Raw genomic sequence first — 22,686 nt, 5'->3', positions numbered from 1 at the left:
ATGATGGAGTGCTCTTGGTGTTCCATCCTTAGTTGTCTCATGTTGGAACTTAATTCTCCTAGGGAGGTGTTGATTTACTCCCAATAGTTTTGTGGAGGGAAGTGCATCCCTTGAGGCATCTCAGGGATTTCATGGTGAGGAATTTTCTCATGCTCTTGTTGAGGTCCATGATCTCTTGTTTGCTCTATCCTTTTCTTAGTGATGGGCTTGTCCTTATCAATGAGGATATCTCCCTCTATGTCAATTCCAGCCGAATTACAGAGGTGGCAAATGAGGTGAGGAAAGGCTAACCTTGCCAAAGTGGAGGACTTGTCAGCCACCTTGTAGAGTTCTTGAGGTATAATCTCATGAACTTCCACTTCCTCCCCAATCATGATACTATGGATCATGATGGCCCGGTCTACAGTAACTTCAGACTAGTTGCTAGTAGGAATAATTGAGCGTTGGATGAACTCCAACCATCCTCTAGCTACAGGCTTAAGGTCCGGTCTTCTCAATTGAACCGGCTTGCCTCTTGAGTCAACTTTCCATTGAGATCCTTCCACACATATGTCCATGATGACTTGGTCCAACCTTTGATCAAAGTTGACCCTTCTAGTGTAGGGGCGTGCGTTTTCTTGCATCATTGGCAAGTTGAACGCCAACCTTACATTTTCTAGACTGAAATCTAAGTATTTCCCCTGAACCATGGTAAGCCAGTTCTTTGGGTTTGGGTTCACACTTTGATCATGGTTCCTAGTGATCCATGCATTTACATAGAACTCTTGAACCATTAAGATCCCGACTTGTTGAATAGGATTAGAGAGAACTTCCCATCCTCTTCTTCTAATCTCTTGTCGGATCTCCGGATATTCGCTCTTTTTGAGCTTAAAAGGGACCTCAGGGATCACCTTCTTCTTGGTCACAACTTCATAGAAGTGGTCTTGATGGACCTTTGAGATGAATCTCTCCATCTCCCATGACTCAGAGGTGGAAGCAATTGCCTTCCCTTTCCTCTTTCTTGAGGTTTCTCTGGCCTTATGTGCCTTTGATGGCTATGAAAAAACAAAAAGCAATGCTTTTACCACACCAAACTTAAAAGGTTTGCTCGTCATCGAGCAAAAGAAGAAAGAAAGTAGTAGAAGAAGAAGAAAATAGAGGAGATGGAGGGAGAGAGTGTATTCAGCCAAGGGGGAGAAGTGGTGGTTGTAATGTGTGAAATGGAGTAGTGTTGAGGGGTTTATATAGGAGTGGGGTGGAAGGTAGGTTTCGGCCATTAGGGTTGGGTTTGGGAGGGAAAAGAATTTAAATTTTAGAGGTAGGTGGGGTTTATGGGGAAGAGTGGATGGATGTGAGTAGTTAAGGGTATTTAGGGAAGAGGTATGGAGGTGATTGGTGAAGGGTATTTGGGGAAGAGAGTTATGAAAATGTGTGAAGAGGAGAGAAGAAGAGGTGGGTAGGTGGGAATCCTGTGGGGTCCACAGATCCAGAGGGGTTAAGAACTTAATATCTCTGCTCCATTTAGGCGTGTAAAACGCTCTTAGAATGCATGTCTGGCGTTAAACGCCAGCTTGCTGCTTGTTTCTGGCATTTAACGCCAATTCCATGCTCTGTTCTGGCGTTAAACGCCAGTCTGGTGCTTGTTTCTAGAGTTTAACGCCAGCTTGATGCTTCTTTCTGATGTTAAACGCCAGTTTGATGCTTCTTACTGGCGTTTAAACGCCAGTAAGCTCTTCCTCCAGGGTGAGCTGTTTTTAATGCTGTTTTTCATTCTGTTTTTGATTTTTTAGTAGTTTTTGTGACTCCACATGATCATCAACCTAAAAAAACATAAAATAACAATAGAAAATAAATAGATATAACTAAATAACATTGGGTTGCCTCCCAACAAGCGCTTCTTTAAAGTAAATAGTTTGACAGTGAGCTCTCATGGAGCCTCACAGATGTTCAAAGCATTGTTGGGACCTCCCAACACCAAACTTAGAGTTTGACTGTGGGGGCTTTGGTTGACTCTGCAGTGAGAGAAGCTTTTTATGCTTCCTCTCCATGGTTACAGAAGGAGATCTTTGAGTTTTAAACACAAGGTTGTCCTCATTTAGTTGAAGGACCAACTCTCCTCTGTCCACATCAATCACAGCTTTTGCTGTGGCTAGGAAGGGTCTTCCAAGGATGATGGATTCATCCCCATCCTTCCCAGTGTCTAGGATTATGAAATCAGCTGGGATGTAAAGGCCTTCAACCTTTACTAACAAGTCCTCTACTAATCTATAAGCCTGTTTCATTGATTTGTCTGCCATCTTCAGTGAGATTCTTGCAACTTGTACCTCAAAGATTCTTAGTTTTTCCATTACAAAGAGTGGCAGGAGGTTTATCCCTGACCCAAGGTCACACAGAGCCTTCTCAAAGGTCATGGTGCCTATGGTACAAGGTATGAAGAACTTTCCGGGATCCAGTTTCTTCTGAGGCAATGTCTGCCTTATCAATGCACTGAGTTCATTGGAGAACAAGGGGGGTTCATCCTCCCAAGTATCATTACCAAATAAACTGGAATTCAACTTCATGATGGCTCCTAGATATTTAGCAACCTACTCTTCACTGATGTCTTCATCCTCTTCATAGGAAGAACAGTCATCAGAGCTCATGAATGGTAAAAGGAGGTTCAATGGAATCTCTATGGTCTCTAGTTGAGCCTCAGATTCCTTTGGTTCCTCAAAAGGAAAACTTCTTATTGGTCAGTGAACATCCCAGGAGGTCTTCCTCACTAGGATTCACGTCCTTCTCCTCCTCTCTGGGTTCGGCTACACCAAGTAAGGTAATGGCCTTGCACTCTCTTTTTGGATTCTCTTCTGTATTGCTTGGGAGAGTACTAGGAGGAGTTTCAGTGACTCTTTTACTCAGTTGGCCCACTTATGGCTCCAAATTTCTAATGGAGGACCTTGTTTCATTCATGAAACTTAGAGTGGCCTTAGATAGATCAGAGACTATATTTGCTAAGCTAGATAGACTCTGCTCAAAATTCTCTGTCTGTTGCTGAGTGGATGATGGAAAAGGCTTGCTATTGCTAAACCTGTTTCTTCCACCATTATTAAAGCCTGGTTGAGGCTTTTGTTGATCCTTCCATGAGAAATTTGGATGATTTCTCCATGAGGGATTATAGGTGTTTCCATAGGGTTCACCCATGTAATTCACCTCTGCTATTGCAGGGTTCTCAAGGTCATAAGCTTCTTCTTCAGAAGATGCCTCTTTAGTACTGTTGGATGCGGTTTGCAATCCATTCAGACTCTGAGAATTCATGTTGACTTGTTGAGTCAATATTTTATTCTGAGCCAATATGGCATTCAGAGTATCAATTTCAAGAACTCCCTTCCTCTGAGGCGTCCCATTACTCATAGGATTCCTTTCAGAAGTGTACATGAACTGGTTATTTGCAACCATGTCAATGAGTTCCTGAGCTTCTGCATGCGTTTTCTTTAGGTGAATGGATCCACCTGCAGAATGGTCCAATGACATCTTAGATAATTCAGACAGACCATCATAGAATATATCCAGGATGGTCCATTCTAAAAGCATGTCAGAAGGACACTTTTTGGTCAGTTGCTTGTATCTCTCCCAAGCTTCATAGAGGGATTCACCTTTTTTCTGTTTGAAGGTTTGAACATCCACTCTAAGTTTGCTAAGCTTTTGAGGAGGAAAGAACTTGGCTAAGAAAGCCGTGACCAGCTTATCCCAAGAGTTCAGGCTATCTTTAGGTTGAGAGTCCAACCATATTCTATCTCTGTCTCTTACAGCAAATGGGAAAAGCATAAGCCTGTAGACCTCGGGATCAACCCCATTGGTCTTAACAGTATCACAGATTTGCAAGAATTCAGTTTAGAACTAAAAAGAATCTTCTGATGAAAGTCCATGAAACTTGCAATTCTGTTGCATCAGAGAAACTAATTGAGGCTTTAGCTCAAAATTGTTTGCTCCAATGGTAGGGATTAAGATGCTTCTTCCATGTAAGTTGGAATTTGGTGCAGTAAAGTCACCAAGCATCTTCCTTGCATCTCCACCATTATTATTATTATTTTCGGCTATGTCTACTTCTTTTTCGAAAATTTCTGTCAGATTTTCTCCAGAGAGTTGTGCTTTAGCTTCCCTTAGCTTCCTCTTTAGAGTCTTTTCAGGTTCAGGATCAGCTTCAACAAGAATGTTCTTATCCTTGTTCCTGCTCATATGAAAAAGAAGAGAACAGAAAAGAAAATATGGAATCTTCTATGTCACAGTATAGAGATTCCTTATATGAGTATAAGAAGAGAAGAATGGAAGAAAGAAAAGATAAGAATTCGAACACAGAGGAGAAGAGTTGGTTCGAATTTTTGAGTAGAAGAGAAGTGTTAGTAGATAAATAAATAGAAGGAGATGAGAGAGGAGAAAATTCAAAAATTAAAAATAAAATAAAAAAAATATTTTTTTGTTTTTATGTTGACTATTAATTAGAATTCAAAATTTAAGATGGGAAATAAAATTGAATTAAAATTTAAGACAATTAGTTAATTAAAACAAATTTTGAAAAAGGGGTTAGTAATTTTCGAAAATAAGAGAAAGAAAAGTAGTTAGGTGGTTTTGAAAAAGATATGATTGAAATAGTAAACTTTTAAAATCAAACAAAAAGTTAAGTGGTTAATTGAAAAAGATTTGAAAATCAAATTTTGAAAAGATAAGAAGTTAGAAAAGATTTTGAAATTAAGTTTTGAAAAAGATATGATTGAAAATTTAATTTGAAAAAGATTTGAAATGGAAATTAAAAAGATTTGATTTTGAAAATTAAAGTTGATTACTTGACTAACAAGAAACAAAAAGATATGATTTTAAAATTTAAAGATTGAACCTTTCTTAATAGGCAAGTAAAATTATTTTTTTTGAATCAATCACATTAATTGTTAGTAAAGATTTTGAAATTATGAAATTGAAATAAGAAAAAGATTTTGAAAATAAATTTTGAAAATTTCAAAAGTATGAAATAAAAAATGAAAAAGATTTGATTTTTGAAAAAGATTTGAAAAAGATAGAATTTTTAAATTGAAAATTTGATTTGACTCATAAGAAACAACTAGATTTTAAAATTTTTTGAAAAAGTCAACTCAAATATTCGAATTTTATGAGAAGAAAAAGGGAAAGATATTTTTTTTATTTTTGAATTTTTAATGATGAAAGAGAAAAACAATGAAAAGACTCAAAACATGAGAATTCAAGATCAAAACACATGATGCATGCAAGAACACTTTGAATGTCAAGATGAACACCAAGAACACTATGAATGTCAAGATGAACACCAAGAACTTTTTTTGAAAATTTTTTAGAAAAGAAAGACATGCAAGACACCAAACTTAGAAATTTTCAAACTTTAGACACTAACAAATTGAAAATGTATATGAAAAACAAGAAAAGACACAAAACATAAAAATACAAAGATCAAACAAAAGAGATCATCGAGAACAACTTGAAGATCATAAAGAACATATGATGAATTTTCGAAAATTAAAGAAAATTATAAAAACATGCAATTAACACCAAACTTAAGAATTGACACTATACTCAAACAAGAAACACAATTATTTTTGGTTTTTTATGATTTTATTAAAATTTTTGGTATTTTTCAAAAATTATTTGGAAAAAGAAAAATAAGGATTTCAAAATTTTTAATGAGAATTCCAGGAATCATGCAATGTTAGTCTAAAGCTCCAGTCCAGGAATTAGACATGGCTTACTAGCTAGCCAAGCTTTCAGTGAAAGCTCCGGTCCAAAATACTAGACATGGCCAATGACCAGCCAAGCTTTAGCATACAAATTAGGCATACAACAGCTGATCAGATGGGAGTCCACGGACTCTTGTGATGATAAGTTGAAATCTCGGTCCAAAGGATTAGACATGGCTTTACAGCCAGCCAGAATTCAACAGATCATCGTGAAACTCTAGAATTCATTCTTAAAAATTCTGAAGCCATAGAATAATTTATTAATTTTTTTTAAAAATTTTTCGAAAATAAAAAGAATAAAAACAAAAACTTAAAATTAAAATAAAATTACCTAATTTGAGCAACAAGATGAACCGTCAGTTGTCCAAACTCGAACAATCCCCGGCAACGGCGCCAAAAATTTGGTGCACGAAATCGTGATCGTTCATTCCTTGGTAACTGTTCCGAGGGTTACCTAAAACTGTAGGTCGATCTCGGACGAGATCTTCTGTACGGGTCAGAGATGATGTGTCCAGCTGATGGGTGGCGGCCGGAGCTGTCGTCTCCGACTTGTTGGACTGGCTGCACTGCTGATCCTTGATCACCGGAAGGTGGGGGGTACCTGCAAGAGACTCCGATGCTTAAGTTAGCATGGGTATTAAACAGGTTTTTAGTAGAATCAGAGTATGAGTTATACCTGGGTACTCCAGTGTATTTATAATGGTGTAGAGTGACCTTTTTAGATAAGATAAGTTAGTTATCTTATCTTATCTTATCTTATCTTTGAGTTGAGGTCAGCTTATCTTCAAGGGAACCGCCCTTATCTCTATAGGCTTGGACTACCTTTGGATTTGGGTCGTGTTCCTCTATTTGGGCCCCTTACTGGGCTTTCCTGTCGATTTGACCGACCTCTTTGAGAAGAGGTCGGATAGCCTGACCTGAGGAGGTCGGTCACTTTATTACTGAACATCCCGGATCGGATAGCTCGACCCAGGGTGTGAACAGTGCCCCTGCTTGAGCTTGGTCTTCTGCTTTGAGGTCGAGTCCTTGAATTCGATCTTTCTTTAGTGAAGCCGAACTCGAGCATTTTGTCGATTCCTTTCTTTGTAGAACCTTTTTTTGAGTGTGGAACATTTTCCTCTAAAAGAGCGTGCTTTTATATCAGCGCTTTGTTCTTAGGAACGTACGAGAGTTTAATACCTTCATTAATTGGTATTAATTGCCCCGTTTTCCTTGGCTTTTATTTTGAATTTTTGCAATCAGAAACGGTTTCACTCCTTCATTTTTCTTTGTAACTTCTCCCTTCGTTCTCTCGCTTTCTGTTTTTCGCCTACATTTTGCCTTTCTTGCGTTGCGGCGTCATTCAGCGATTTTGCCGACGATTCCGTCTTTCCATCTTCAACCTCCCTCGAAGCTTCTTCATTCGTTCAGGTTGGTTTTTCTTTCTTTGTGCCTCTTTCGTCATTTTTGCCTTCGATTTTTTATAGGGTTTCGATTTTCTCTTGAAGTCTGAATCTTTTCGCATTACTGTGTGCCTGCTTGTTTGCTGCTTAAGAGTTTTCTTTTTGCTTTTGAAATGGTCCCTTTGCATTCTTGGGGCTCACACTGCTTGTTTTCTTTGAAAGAATGTTCCTTTTGTCATGCTGATAGCTTCTACTGATGAATTCTGTCATTTTGCTTTTTCTGGGGGTTTTTTATTTCCTTGGAAAAGGTGGCATCTTTGATGACTTTTTCTTTGATATGCTTTGCCATTGTGTTTATTGATAAGCTAAGACTGTGAATTTGGAATATAGCTGTTTTGGCTTTGTCTGATTTGTAGCTTTCTGGGATGCATGCTGCTTTCTTTTTCACTTTAAAGAGTTTTTCTCGTTAGCTTTATAGGTTGTTCCCGAATCCTTGTTCTCTGACTGTCTCCAAAGGACGCCCCTGGACCTTCTGTGCGAGTTCTGGGGTTTTCCTTTTGTTGTTTGTGTCGTCTGAATCATATTAGCCGAGTTGTTTTGTCCTTCATTCGAGATGTTTTTTAGTAATCCGATCTTCTTTTCTTGTTGTAGGATTAGTTGGCCTCATGTCTTCTCGCAAAAATATTGTTGAGACGTCTTCCCAAGTCCCTGAGGGCATGGTTGATTGGGTGGATTCTATGGTTTTGTTGTGTGTTTCTTTGGTTGACTCTGAGTTCTGTCAGCAACTTAGACAATTTCATAAGATCTGTGGTAGTGGTGGTGATGAAAAGAACTATGAACTTGTATCTCCAAGTTCTGAGGAGAGGGTCTGTTTCTCTACTCGGATTGCCGGAGAGAAGAACTTTTGCGTGGTCTAGAAATTTGTGGATAAATCCTCGTTACAAGTATAGTTTCTAAACCTTCAAAAGTCCTTTCATACAAACGTTTTGGTTGTCACAAGTAACAAACCCCTTTAATTTTGATAACCGAGTATTTAAACCTCGGGTCGTCTTCTCAAGGAATTGCAGGGAGGTATGTTCTTATTATTGGTTATGAAGATTGTAAATTAGGGGTTTTAGAAAGTAAGGTAGGGGTTTTAGAAAGTAAGGGAGCAGTATGTTGCATAAGAAGAATAAAATAAATAAACAACTATAAAATAAACTCTTGGCAAGGTATGAGAAATTGGAGGTCCTATCCTAGTTATCCTCATCAGGTGTGAAGAGAATTGGGTTTTAATCCCACTTGGTCAGCCTTTACTAAGCAAAGGAAGGTTGAGTGGACTGATTGGCTTGATTCTCAAGTCCTAGTCAACTCCTGTGGAGAGACTAGCCTTAGAGAAATCCTAGCTCAAGCAGAATCTGCCAATTTCAATCACTTGCTGAGTTTGATAACTCAAGTATTACCAATCACTTGACCAAAGCCAAAAGGGAGAAAAAAATATCTAAATTAAATTGAAAGCAATCTTAAACAGAGCAAAGCAATCTTAAATCTGAAATACCTCAAATAACATTAATTAAGAAAATTATATGTAACATGGAAGAGTTCATAAATTAAATTGGGAAAATAAATAAAAATAAAGAACCTGGGATTGAGAGCCACTCCTAAAACTAAGAGAAATCCTAAATCCTAATCCTAAGAGAGAGGAGAGAACCTCTCTCTCTAAAAACTACATCTACTTCTAAAATTGTGAATTGTGAAAGCTTTTTTTTTGAATGGATGAAATCCCTTTACTTTATAGCCTCTAATCTGTGTTTTCTGTGCCGAGAACTGGGTCAGAAATAGCCCAGAATTCGCTGGTTGTGAATTCAAACACGCTGATTTTTGTCACTGCGACGCGTCCGCATGGAGCACGCGGTCGCATCACTTAGCATCAGGGTGACTATGGTATATTATATATTAAATCGAAGCCCCAGATGTTAGCTTTCCAACACAACTGGAACCGCATCGTTTGGACCTCTGTAGCTCAAGTTATAGCCATTTGATTGCGAAGAGGTCAGGCTGACAGCTTTGCAGTTCCTTCAACTTCTTGTATGCCTTCCACTTTTGCATGCTTCCTTTCCATCCTCTGAACCATTCCTGCCCTGTAATCTCTGAAATCACTTAACACACATATCAAGGCATCTAATGGTAATAAGAGAGGATTAATTTTAGCAATTACAAGATCAAAGAAGCATGTTTTCAATCAAAGCACATAATTAGGAAGGCAAATGTAAAACCATGCAAATAGTATGAATAAGTGGGTAAAGAGTTGATAAAAACTACTCAATTGAGTACAAGATAAACCATAAAATAGTGGTTTATCAACCTCCCCACACTTAAATATTAGCATGTCCTCATGCTAAACTCAAGAGAAGCTATAAAGATGAAGAGGAATGGTAAAATATATGAAATGCAACCTATCTATATGAATGCAACTACATGCAAAATATTTCTACCTACTTGGTTAAAAATAAACAAATCTTTCAAGAACAAATATGAATTGGATTTCACTAATTCAAATCATAAAAATGAAGCACAAATAGACTTGCAAGAAGAAAATAGCTTATGAAAGCAGGGAACAAGGAATTGAGCATCGAACCCTTACTGATAGTGTATACACTCTAATCACTCAGGTGTTTAAGGTTCGATCTCTCAATTCTCTACTAACCTTGCTTTCTAAGGCTTGCTCTTCATCTAACAATCAACACAAATTTAATGCACATATACACATATCAAGAGGTCTTTTAAGGGTCGTAATGGGGTTAGGGTCAAGGTAGGATTGTATTTGGCCAAATGGGCTAAAATCTGAATCCTTAATTAACTTAAACTTTCCACCTAACTTAAACAATCCATGTAATCATAATACAAAACCTAACTATCCATTAACCATATTTTTCTACATATTCATGCATTCAGATTTCAAGTACAGTACATATGCATTGCTTTCAACACTTAACTTTGGGGCATTTTGTCCCCTTTTACTTATTTGCTCTTTTTCTTTTCTTTTTCTCTCTTTTTTTTCTTTTTTTTTTTAAATCTGAAAAAAATGCAGAATGCAATGTTAATATGAATGTGATGCAAAACTCCAGGTTCAATAATAAAATAAAATAAAATAAAATAAAATTCGAAAACAAATAAAACTAAATAAAAATGAAAAAGGAACGATCATACCATGGTGGGTTGTCTCCCACCTAGCACTTTTAGTTAAAGTCCTTAAGTTGGACATTTGGTGAGCTCCCTGTTATGGTGGCTTGTGATTGAACTCATCCAGGAATCTCCACCAATGTTTGTGATTCCAGTAACCTCCGGGGTCCCAAACTAGGCGCAGAAAGCCTTCAAGTAAGTTAAAGCAAGTTACAAGGCCCCAAGAGTGTTGATTGCCAGAATGAATTCCGGGGTCCCAGATCTTGCTTTTACACCCGTCTTCTTGTTGAGCAATATTGTTCCAACCGGGTGGCAAACAGTCTAAATTCTCACTGAAGCGGTCAAACAACTTCCTAGACCCATTCAGTTGAGCTTTACACCAACCTTTGCGTTTAAACTTAAAGCTTCCAACCATGATGAACCCTGTAGGACAATTCTTACCACTGGCCATCTTCCTCTTACTCTTGATGTTACAAAGAGCTCTAAGTTGACCATCCGTCTCCAGTAGCCCATATTCAAGTGGAATTAGAAAGCTAAGGGATATGAATTTTACCCACTTGAATGTTGTGAAGGATGATGGCAACTTAGGGGGAGGTGTTTTTAATGAAATTGCAAGCTCCACTCCCTTGTGCTCTTCTCTGATAATTAGCACCTCTTTGCAAGCTTTTTCAATTTCAACCTCTTCCTCTTGGTAGCTTTCTTCCAATTCAATCTTCTCTTCATTGCTTTCCAAGGGCATGGGAGGTTGTGCTTCTTCTTCTTGAATCTCCATCTCTTTATTAACCTCTTCCAAGTCTTCAACTGTGATATGCCTTGGAGGTTGTACACCCTCCTCAGCATCAATTTCAAACGTCTTGAAAGGGGGTTCTATGACTGGACTTTCCCATGGAGGTTCTGCATCTCCTAAGTCTTCAACCACTTCTTCCTCTTCAATAATTATAGTTTCCTCCACTTGTTTCAGTACAAAGTCATGCTCCGTACTATCCACGGGAGTTTCTAGTATCTCCTTCATACTACGTTCTTCATTAGATTGTCCACATGAAGCCATGGGGTTCCTTGAGTGTCCGAACATCGGGAAGATAATTGATTTATTGCTTGATTCAATTGGTGAAGGGTTGCTTGAAGTTTTGCACATGTTTCCGTGAGACGATCACTTGATTCTTGTTGCGCTCGGCTATCATAAGTAGGATCATAGTGCTCTTGGATTGATAGATATGGAGATGGCAAATATTGAGGTGGTGGTTCTTGGGAGTGATTGGGTTGGAATTGGGGTGGTTCTATATATGGTTCATATGGCTCATAAGGTGGTTGGTGTGGTGGATACGGGTTAGGGTCATGTGATGATGTCTGGTAGTAGGGGGCTTATGAGTATGGTGGTCCAGAGTTGTGTTGAGGAGGCAGTTCATAATCATATGGTGGGCCTTGTTGGTAACTACAAGGGGTCCACCATATCTATCGTCTTGACATGCATTTGTAAATGGTTGTTGTCCATGGTAGTTTGGAAGGTGTTGTTACCTAAAGGGTTGATCAGATCCTGGCTCCATCCATCTCTGATTATTTCTGACCTTGATGTATGTTCCTGTTATAATTTCCATTCCTTACAACAACATTGGAACCAAACTCAAAGTGATAGGGGTGAGAACTCATAGTAAATAATAAAAATTAAAAACAAAAATAAAAAAAATAAGCAAAATAAAATAAAATAAAATAAAGTAAATAAAAGGTTTTTGAAATTTAAATTTTGAAATTTGATTTTGAAATTTGAAATTTGAATTTTGAAATTTAAATATTGAAATTTTAAATTTGATTTTTTTTAAAAAAGATTTGAATTTTGAAAATTAAAACTAAGATAAGGCAGGATAAAACTTTTTAAAATAAAAATTCTGAAATTTTTTTTTAAATATTTACAATAACCAATAATAAGGCACACGTTTGCAATTCTCCGGCAACGGCGCCATTTTGATGAGAAAAACTTTTGCGTGGTCTAGAAATTTGCGGATAAATCCTCGTTGCAAGTATAGTTTCTAAACCTTCAAAAGTCCTTTCATACAAACGTTTTGGTTGTCACAAGTAACAAACCCCTTTAATTTTGATAACCGAGTATTTAAACCTCGGGCCGTTTTCTCAAGGAATTGCAGGGAGGTATGTTCTTATTATTGGTTATAAAGATTGTAAATTAGGGGTTTTAGAAAGTAAGGTAGGGGTTTTAGAAAGTAAGGGAGCAGTATGTTGCATAAGAAGAATAAAATAAATAAACAACTGTAAAATAAACTCTTGGCAAGGTATGAGAAATTGGAGGTCCTATCCTAGTTATCCTTATCAGGTGTGAAGAGAATTGGGTTTTAATCCCACTTGGTCAGCCTTTACTAAGCAAAGGAAGGTTGAGTGGACTGATTGGCTTGATTCTCAAGTCCTAGTCAACTCCTGTGGAGAGACTAGCCTTAGAGCAATCCTAGCTCAAGCAGGATCTGCTAATTTCAATCACTTGCTGAGTTTGATAACTCAAGTATTACCAATCACTTGACCAAAGCCAAAAGGGAGAAAAAAAATATCTAAATTAAATTGAAAGCAATCTTAAACAGAGCAAAGCAATCTTAAATCTGAAATACCTCAAATAACATTAATTAAGAAAATTATATGTAACATGGAAGAGTTCATAAATTAAATTGGAAAAATAAATAAAAATAAAGAACCTGGGATTGAGAGCCACTCCTAAAACTAAGAGAAATCCTAAATCCTAATCCTAAGAGAGAGGAGAGAACCTCTCTCTCTAAAAACTACATCTACTCTTAAAATTGTGAATTGTGAAAGCTTTTTTTTTTGAATGGATGAAATCCCTCTACTTTATAGCCTTTAATATGTGTTTTCTAGGTCGAGAACTGGGTCAGAAACAGCCCAGAATTCGCTGGTTGCGAATTCAAACACGCTGATTTTTGTCACTGCAATGCATCCGCATGGAGCACGCGGTCGCGTCGCCTAGAATCAGGGAAACTATGGCATATTATATATCAAATCAAAGCTCCAGACATTAGCTTTCCAACGCAACTAGAACCGTGTCGTTTGGACCTCTGTAGCTCAAGTTATAGCCATTTAAGTGCGAAGAGGTCAGGCTGACAGCTTTGCAGTTCCTTCAACTTCTTGTATTCCTTCCACTTTTGTATGCTTTCTTTCCATCCTCTGAGCCATTCCTGCCCTGTAATCTCTGAAATCACTTAACACACATATCAAGGCATCTAATGGTAATAAGAGAGGATTAATTTTAGCAATTACAAGATCAAAGAAGCATGTTTTCAATCAAAGCACATAATTAGGAAGGCAAATGTAAAACCATGCAAATAGTATGAATAAGTGGGTAAAGAGTTGATAAAAACCACTCAATTGAGCACAAGATAAACCATAAAATAGTGGTTTATCAAGCGCCCTTTTTTCTACGCCTACGACTTCTTTTTTAGTCAAATGAGTATTACTTTTCTACACTGATTTTGAGACCAACCTGTTATGGTCATGTAATGTTGCTCCTTCCCAACTTCACCCCAATTCCTGGGGTTTCATAAAAATTTTTCAATTGTTGTGTCATGGATTTGGTATTCTTGCTTCACAATCTCTTTTCTTCTATCTCTTTGTTTTGACGAAGCCTGGGGTAGTAAAGAAGAAAGCCGCTTGGGTTTCTTTCCGAGCTTTCCAGGGAAAGAATGTCTTCTCCATGTTTGATGAATCTTTCTGTGATTTTAAAAATTAATTTTTCAAGGTCCGAGCTGTTGAAGGAGCTCGGCCCTTTTTTCTGGATGAAAATGACGAGCCCGCCTTTTCCTTGGAATGGCAAAAGGATGTGAGAGTATCTAGATATACATGGGAAATGTTGGATGAGGCTGAGCAGGCTTTTGTGACTGTCATGGAAGAACACTGGGGTCAGCCTCCCCATCTCGACACAAAGAAATTTTTAACCAATCCCTCTCTCCTCCAAACTGAGCTGGGTAGTTATGTTTTTGATTTTCCTCTATTGTCTGCTCCTATATTGTTTGCAAACTTTTTTCCAATTTGTGACTTGATTCCTTACTGTTGTGTTTTGCTTGCAGAGATGATTAAGAATAATGAATCTATGAAGGCCTTCAAAAGGGCGAGGAAAGATACCGCAGCCCAAAACATCTCGGCCAAGGCGGCCGGGGAGGGATCATCCTAGGCCCAGTCAAAGCCGGCCGTTCCGAGCTCACCTGGGGCGAGAAAGGTAATCTCGACTCCCCGGGTTCGTTTGGTTGATCCTCCCCAAGCCTCTGTTGCCACTTCTGGTGCTCCTCCTAACAAAAAGTAAAAAATAATTGAGCCTTTCAACCTTGATGCCCCTGATTTTGACGCGGTCGAGTTCGTAGCTCAGCAGATCGGTCCTTACGGTGCCCTCCCTATGGATGATGTATCACTCCTTCGCCATTTAGACTTTATAACTCGGAGTAATGTTAAGATGGCGCACATGGGAGCTGCCTTGTACCGAACTGCCCAAAATCTTCCTCTTCATGCCACCAAAGCCTTCATGGAGGAGGCTAAACAGGAGTTTGATCGGATGAAGGGCTTGAAGGAGGAGCTTGAAGTGAAAGTGACTAAACTGGAGAAGGAGCTGGAGAGCAAGAAGGCTAGCTCCCTTGCCTTGGCGGCTTCTGTGAGGTTGGCCGAGGACACGGCATTGAGGCATAAAGATAGCTATGTTACATCCTATCAGGAGGTAATGCGTCTGAGGGAGGAGTTGGAGTCTGCCCGAGCTGATTACTCCGAGCTCCAGGGTCATCTTGTCGGCAGCGTGAATGCTGCTTATGAGAACCTGAAGGAGCAGGTTCGAATTCTGGCTCTCGAGGTCGATCTTTCTCTCTTCAGCCTGGACAATATTGTGAGGGATGGTAAGATTGTCCCTGACGACCCAGATGATGATGATGATGTCGAACCTCCCCCTGTGCCTGCTGCCAAAGTGTCAACTTCTACAGTTCCTTCAGTTGAGGTCAGTCATCCCGTATCCGATCCGGACTGTCAAATCCTGAATCAGGATGATGGGACCGTGGATGCTGTGCCCATTCAGACTCGCCCTCCTTCACCCCGTGCTGATGCTACCGGGAAGGCTTCTGATGTTTAATTGAACTTTTTTATCTTGATTGTGTAGATAGCCCAGCTTGTGGGCTTTTAAACTCTTTATTTTGTAAATTTCATTTTGCTGACTGTTGACACTTGTTTAGTTGCTTGTTTAGCAACTTTAGGCTGAAAAACAAAAAATAGCTTCCAAGTTATTGGGGCTGATTTGGGTAGCCCCTTTGAATTTGTTTTTATCACAACTTTGCGCCTTTAGTATCATGTCGATCTTTATCTCGTCTAGGCACTTTTTCTAGGCTTTTGGTAGTGCTGGAGCCTTGTTGCTCGATCTCTTTGAGTTGCTTTTGTGCTTGTGGCTTTGATTCCTTTGAGGCAACAAACAAAAATCCTGTTTTGTTTGGACCTTTTGTGAGGTCTCTGCCAAGTATTACTTTTTGTAGCCTTCGCACTTTTTGTGGGTCGACTTCATCATGTGGGGCCTTTCTAAGTTACTTTTGTAATCCTCTTTCTTGGACCTTGTTCAGGTCTCTTTCAGGGATTATGTTTATAACTTTTATGTTTTGGGCCGACTTCGTCATGTCGGATCAAGTTATTTTGTAATCCTCTTTCTTGGACTTTGTTCAAGTCTCTTTCAAGGATTACTTCTATAACTTTATGTTTTGGGCCGACTTCGTCATGTCGGATCAAGTTATTTTGTAATCCTCTTTCTTGGACTTTGTTCAAGTCTCTTTCAGGGATTACTTCTATAACTTTATGTTTTGGGCCGACTTCGTCGCGTCGAGCCCTTCTAAGTTAAAGTAATCCTCTTTTATAGGGTTGGCCAGACCTCTTTCCAGGGTTTACTTATAACTTGGTTTGACTTGGTCTGACTTCTTAACGTCGGCCAGTCTTTTAAGTTATTATTTAGCAATCCATCAGGACCTCGTCAGGTCCTTTCTCCGGATCACTTTCGATAACTTCTTGCATTATTCTGCTTTCATCTTTGCCGATTTGTAGAAGGTGGGTTAAATCCTCGTTTAGTCGACCTTTATATGAATTTGGTTTTCATCTTTGTTGGTCTTTATCGTGATCGTGCAGTGAATTTGTTTTTCACTTTCTGCCAATCTGTCGCTTTATAATCGGACGATGAATGTTTCAGATTAATGCGTCTTGAAAACTTTGTAGAACGTCTAATATATTTTATTTAAAAGAAAATGAAAATATGTACATATAGAGTTTTTATCCTTTTGAGTCGGACAATTTCTGGATCTCAACTTGGTGCCTCATTAAAAAACCTTTTCAGGAAAAAGAGTGCATCCTATGATGAGATCTTTTACCTTTTCTAGCTATAGTACTTTCTTAGGTTGCAGGCGTGCCACGACCTAGGAAGTTCTCGCCCGTCGAGTTCGGATAGTCTGTAGTAGCCCTTCCCAAGTACTTCTATGACTCGGTAGGGTCCTTTCCAGTTTGCTGCCAGCTTTCCTTCTCCGGGTTGAGTTGTTCCAATATCATTTCGGATTAGGATGAGATCATTCTCAGCGAAATCTCTTGGCACTACCTTTTGATTATATTTGGAAGCTGTTCATACCCTGGGTCGAGCTACCCGACCCGGGATGATTGGCGATAAAGCGACCGACCTCTTCAGGTCAGACTACCCGACCTCTTCTAAAAGAGCTCGGCCAAATCGACAGGAAAGCCCAATAAAGGGCCCAAATAGAGGAACACGACCCAAATCCAAAGGCAATCCCAGCCTACAGAGATAAAGGCGGTTCCCTTGAAGATAAGCTGACTTCATCCAAAACAGGATAAGATAAGATAAGATAACTAACTTATCTTATCAGAAAGGTCAACCCACACTACTATAAATGCACTGGAGCACCCAGGTATAACTCATACTCTGATTCTACTAAAAAACCTGTCTAATACCCATGCTAACTTAAGCATCGGAGTCTCTTGCAGGTACCCCCCACCCTCCGGTGGCCAAGGATCAGCAGTACAGCATGTCCAACAAGTCAGACACAATAGCTCCGGCCGCCACCAGCCGGCCGAACACGCTATCTCTGAGCAGTACAGGAAATCTCATCCGAGATCGACCTCCAGTTTCAGGTAACCCTCGGAACATTGGCGCCGTTGCCGGGGACCCTGGAAGTCATCCCATCACCATGGCGGACAACCATAACGACGACCACGATTCAGGTCTAAAAGAGAGAACACCGCACAAGAACGCGGATGTCACGCTACAAGACACTCCGGAAATCAACAAAGACAAAGACTCGCCAAATTCAGGGGCAATAGAAGCGCTCCTAGATCGCCTAAAACAAATGGAAAAAGAAACTCAACAACAACGGGAAATCGGAAGGGATCTACAAAGAAAGATGCAGCGACGTTAGGAGTTGGAAGAAAAACTACAGCAATTAGAAGCCGATCTCAAATCAAAAGCCCCTCGGGCCAATCTCGAAGAAAATTCACGCAAAGAGCAAGACCCGTTCACCAGGGAAATCATGAAAACCAAAATTCCAAAAGACTTCAAACTCCCGGATATGACCCTGTATGATGGCACCACGGATCCCAACCACCACCTCAGTAACTTCAGAAGCAGAATGTACCTCACTGACGCCCCAGATGTTGTTCGCTGCAAAGCCTTCCCAACAACTCTCACAAAGACAGCCATTCAATGGTTCGATAACCTACCCCCCAAAGTCCATCTCAAGCTTTGATGACCTAGCTAAAAAATTCCTAGCCAGATTCTCCATTCAGAAAGATAAAGCCAAGCACGCCCCCAGTTTACTAGGGATCAAACAAGGAGATCGGGAGAGCCTCTGCAACTATATGGAGAGATTCAACAAAACATGCATGGACATACAAAGTTTACCCACAGAGGCCGCCATCATGGGACTCATCAACGGCCTACGAGAAGGACCCTTTAGCCAATCTATATCAAAAAAGTACCCGACCTCCTTGGATGAAGTGTAGGAACGAGCAGAAAAATACATCAACATGGAAGAAAACGCTCGGTTAGGAGAGACCTCAAAATCGGGGGCCTCTTACCGAGATAGAGACAAGGAATCCAAGAGGAAAGATGATCGACAAGGGGAGAAAATCAAAAAGTACCATAATTACACTCCTCTCAGGGCATCCTTGGTCGAGATATACAAAGAAGTCTGCCATACAGAAAAAATCCCCCCAGCATGGCCACTCAAAGGCAAAAAGGGAGGAGGAAGCCGGAAGGAATATTGCGAATACCATCGAGTCCGAGGACACTCCACAAACGAATGTTTCGACTTAAAAAATATCATAGAAAAATTGGTGAGAGAAGGAAAGTTAGATCGATTCCTGGCCACCCGAGATGATGATCAAAGAAAGAGACGAAGGGATGAAGATACCGAACGAACATAACGATCACCTCGGACACCAGAAAGACATGTCCACATGATACATGGCGGACTCACAGCAGGTGGGATCTCCAAATCCTCTCGCAAAAGATATCTCAAAGAAGTATATCATGTCGAAGGAGAGGAGGAAGCACTCAACATCTCGGCAATAACATTCACTAAAGAGGACGCATCCGGCGTCATCACAGGACACGACGATCCCATGGTCATCACCATCATATTAGCAAACGCCAACCTACACCGCACCTTAATAGACCAAGGGAGTTTTGCCGACATCTTATTCAAAACAGCCTTCGATAAACTCGGCTTAGAAGAAAAAGAACTTCAAGCATATCCAAACAGTCTGTTTGGACTAGGAAACACCCCGGTTCGACCACTAGGATACATACCATTACATACAACCTTCGGAAAAGGGAACCAATCCAGGGCCCTTAAAATAGACTACATCGTGGTCAATGTAAGTTCAGCCTACAATGCTCTCATAGGTCGGACAACACTCAACCAACTCGGCGCAATAGTCTCGACCCCACACCTATGTATGAAATTCCCAACACCAAAAGGGATAGCCACGATAAAAGCTGATCAAAAGATGGCACGTCGCTGTTACAAAGAAAGCCTAAACCTCAGAGGCAAAGGAGAAGAGTTCCACAAAATCGAGCTGGGCGGAGTTCAATGACGAGAAGAACTTCGTCCCCAGCCAGAGGGTGAGATAGAAAAGATTCAGATCGGGGACACCTCGGAAAAAATAACTAATATCGGCACAATCCTAAAAGGAGACTCAAAGAAATTACTAATACAAGTCTTGCGAGATAACGTCGATCTCTTCGCATGGAAAGCCGCAGATATGCCAGGCATAGACCCTAAGCTGATGTGTCATAAGTTGGCGGTCTATCCAGGATCTCGGCCGGTACAGCAGAGACGAAGAAAATTTGGGCCAGAGCGATCCCAGGCTGTGGAAGAACAAGTATAGGCACTACTGGAAGCAAGATTCATAAGAGAAGTCAAATATCCACTATGGCTAGCCAACGTTGTCTTGGTGAAAAAATCAAATGGGAAGTGGCGAATGTGCACCGACTACACCGATCTCAACAAGGCTTGTCCAAAAGACCCTTACCCACTCCCAAATATCGACGCTCTGGTAGACGCTTCCTCCGGATATAAATATCTCTCGTTCATGGACGCATACTCGGGATACAACCAGATCCCCATGTACCCACCAGATGAAGAAAATACCTCGTTCCTAACACCGAAAGCAAACTACTGCTACATTGTGATGCCTTTCGATCTCAAGAACGCAGGAGCTACTTATCAAAGGCTAATGAATAAAGTCTTCTCGGATCACATCAGAAAGATCATGGAAGTCTACGTGGATGACATGCTAATAAAAACACAAAGTGAAGAGACATTATTGTCCAACCTGGCCCAAGTATTCGACAGCATATGGAAGCATGACATGCGACTCAATCCAGCAAAATGCACCTTTGCGGTAGAAGCATACAAATTCTTAGGTTTTATGCTCACACAAAGAGGAATTGAAGCAAATCCAGACAAATGTCAGGCTATACTCAACATGAAGAGCCCAACTTGTGTCAAAGAAGTACAGTAACTCAACGGGAGATTGGCAGCCCTATCCCGATTCTTAGCAGGAGCTGCGATAAGATCTCTCCCCTTCTATGCTACTTTAAGAAAGGGAAGGCAGTTCGAGTGGACGACAGAATGTGAGCAAGCCTTCCAAGACTTTAAAAAGTTCTTAGGACAGCCACCTATCCTCTCTCGACCACGAAAAGGAGAACCACTCATATTATATCTCGCAGTAGGAAGCCGGACAGTAGCGTCAGCACTAGTCAGAGAAGACGAAAACGGACAACAACCCGTCTACTTCATTAGTAAAGCACTACAGGGATCCGAGCTGAACTATCAGAAAATAGAAAAATTTGCATATACTCTCATTCTAACATCTAGATGACTCAGCCCTTACTTCCAGGCCCACACCATCAAAGTTCGCACTAACCAACCCTTGAAAGGAATATTGCAGAAAACAGATTTGGCAGGTAGAATTCTACAATGGGCATTTGAGCTGTCAGAGTTTGACCTCTAATATGAAGCTCGGATGGCCATTAAGTCACAATATCTGGCCGACTTTATCGCAGAATTCACAGATGCCCTGGAAACCCTCACAGAGTGGAATCTCTATGTGGACGGTTCTTCAAATAAAACTGGAAGCGGCGCAGGAGTGATAATAGAAAGCAGTCAGGGAACCCAAGTTGAGCTCTCCCTCAAGTTCGGGTTCCCAGCTTCAAATAACCAGGCAGAATACGAAGCACTGCTAGCTGGTTTGAAGCTGGCTAAAGAGGTTGGAGCTCGAAAACTCAACATCTACAGCGATTCGCAAGTTGTCACATCACAAATAACAGGGAGCTACCAAGCCAAAGATCCCACCATGAAAAGGTATTTGGATAAGACCAAGCAACAGCTCGGACAAATCGGGGAATATAAGATATACCACATACCCCGAGAACAAAATGCTCGAGCTGACGCACTCTCAAAACTAGCCAACACCAAACCAAGGGGCAACAATAGAAGCCTCATCCAGGAAACGTTACAGAACCCGTCAATCTCGGAAGAGGAAAAAGTCCTAGCCATAACAAGCCAGGACCAAGGATGGATGACTCCCATAACCAACTACCTCAGAACAGAAACACTCCCCACAGAAGAAAAAGAGGCAAAAAGGCTAAAAAGGGAGGCACAGTACTACACCATTATAAACAACATCATGTACAAAAGAGAGATCTCAGTACCATTACTGAAATGCGTACCGACCTCCCACACAAAGGAAGTGTTAGAAGAAGTACACGGCGGCATTTGTGGCAATCATCTCGGAGCACGAGCTCTCGCCAAAAAAAATACTCTGGGCGGGGTTTTATTGGCCAACTCTACAGAAAGAAGCTACAGAATTTGTAAAGACATGCCCACCATGTCAGAAACATGCCAACTTTCACATCGCCCCGCCAGAAGAGCTCATCAGCGTAACTTCGCCTTGGCCGTTTGCAAGGTGGGGGCTCGACCTTCTTGGCCCCTTCCCCCAGGGGTCAGGACAAGTTAAATTTCTCATAGTAGGGGTAGACTATTTTACAAAGTGGATCGAGGCAGAGCCCCTAGCCAACGCCACCGCTCAAAGAAGCCGGAAATTCCTATATAGAAACATCATCACAAGGTTCGGGGTTTCATATTCAATAACCACAGACAATGGCACTCAATTCACAGATGCAGGCTTCAGAAAACTAGTAGCCGAGTTAAAAATAAAGCATCAGTACACCTCCGTGGAACATCCACAAGCCAATGGACAGGCCGAAGCTGCCAACAAAGTCATATTGGCCGGATTAAAACGGAGATTACAAGATGCAAAAGGAGCTTGGGCAGAAGAGCTTCCACAGGTCCTATGGGCATATCGAACGACGCCACATTCCACCACGAAGGAATCCCCCTTCCGGTTAGCATACGGAATAGAGGCAATGATTCCAGTAGAAATTGAGGAAGGATCGCCTAGAGTAGTTCATTACAATGAGGGAGCAAACTCCCAACTTCAGAGGGAAGAGCTCGACCTACTACTTGAAATCCAAGAAAGAGCTCGGATCAGGGAAGAAGCTCTAAAGCGCCGAATGGCTTCCAGATATAATCAAAGGGTAGTGCCAAGAAGTTTCACAGAAAATGATCTCATCCTAATCCGAAATGATATCGGAACAACTCGACCAGGAGAAGGAAAGCTGGCAGCAAACTGGAAAGGACCCTACCGAGTCGTAGAAGTACTTGGGAAGGGCTACTACAAACTGTCCGAACTCGATGGATGAGAGCTTTCCAGATCATGGCACGCTTGCAACCTAAGAAGGTACTACAGTTAGGAAGGTAACAGATCTCAATATTGGATGCACTCTTTTTCCTGAAAAGGTTTTTTAAAGAGGCACCAAGTTGAGACCCAGACACTAT

General features: G+C 40.6%; 1 non-coding gene across 1 annotated transcript; it reads left to right on the top strand.

The window, feature by feature from the left end:
• Positions 1 to 3,543: 3,543 nt before the first annotated feature.
• On the top strand, positions 3,544 to 3,651 carry LOC148575933 (small nucleolar RNA R71). The gene has a single exon (XR_015903357.1). It is a non-coding gene; the product is annotated as a small nucleolar RNA R71 (small nucleolar RNA).
• The last annotated feature ends 19,035 nt before the right edge of the window (positions 3,652 to 22,686 follow it).

Source organism: Arachis ipaensis, chromosome B1, assembly GCF_059453495.1.
Source record: "Arachis ipaensis isolate K30076 ecotype BB chromosome B1, ASM5945349v1, whole genome shotgun sequence".
In the NCBI taxonomy this organism is placed as follows: domain Eukaryota; kingdom Viridiplantae; phylum Streptophyta; class Magnoliopsida; order Fabales; family Fabaceae; genus Arachis; species Arachis ipaensis.
The sequence above is the reverse complement of the archived record's forward strand: the minus strand, read 5'-3'. Positions and strand labels throughout refer to the sequence as shown.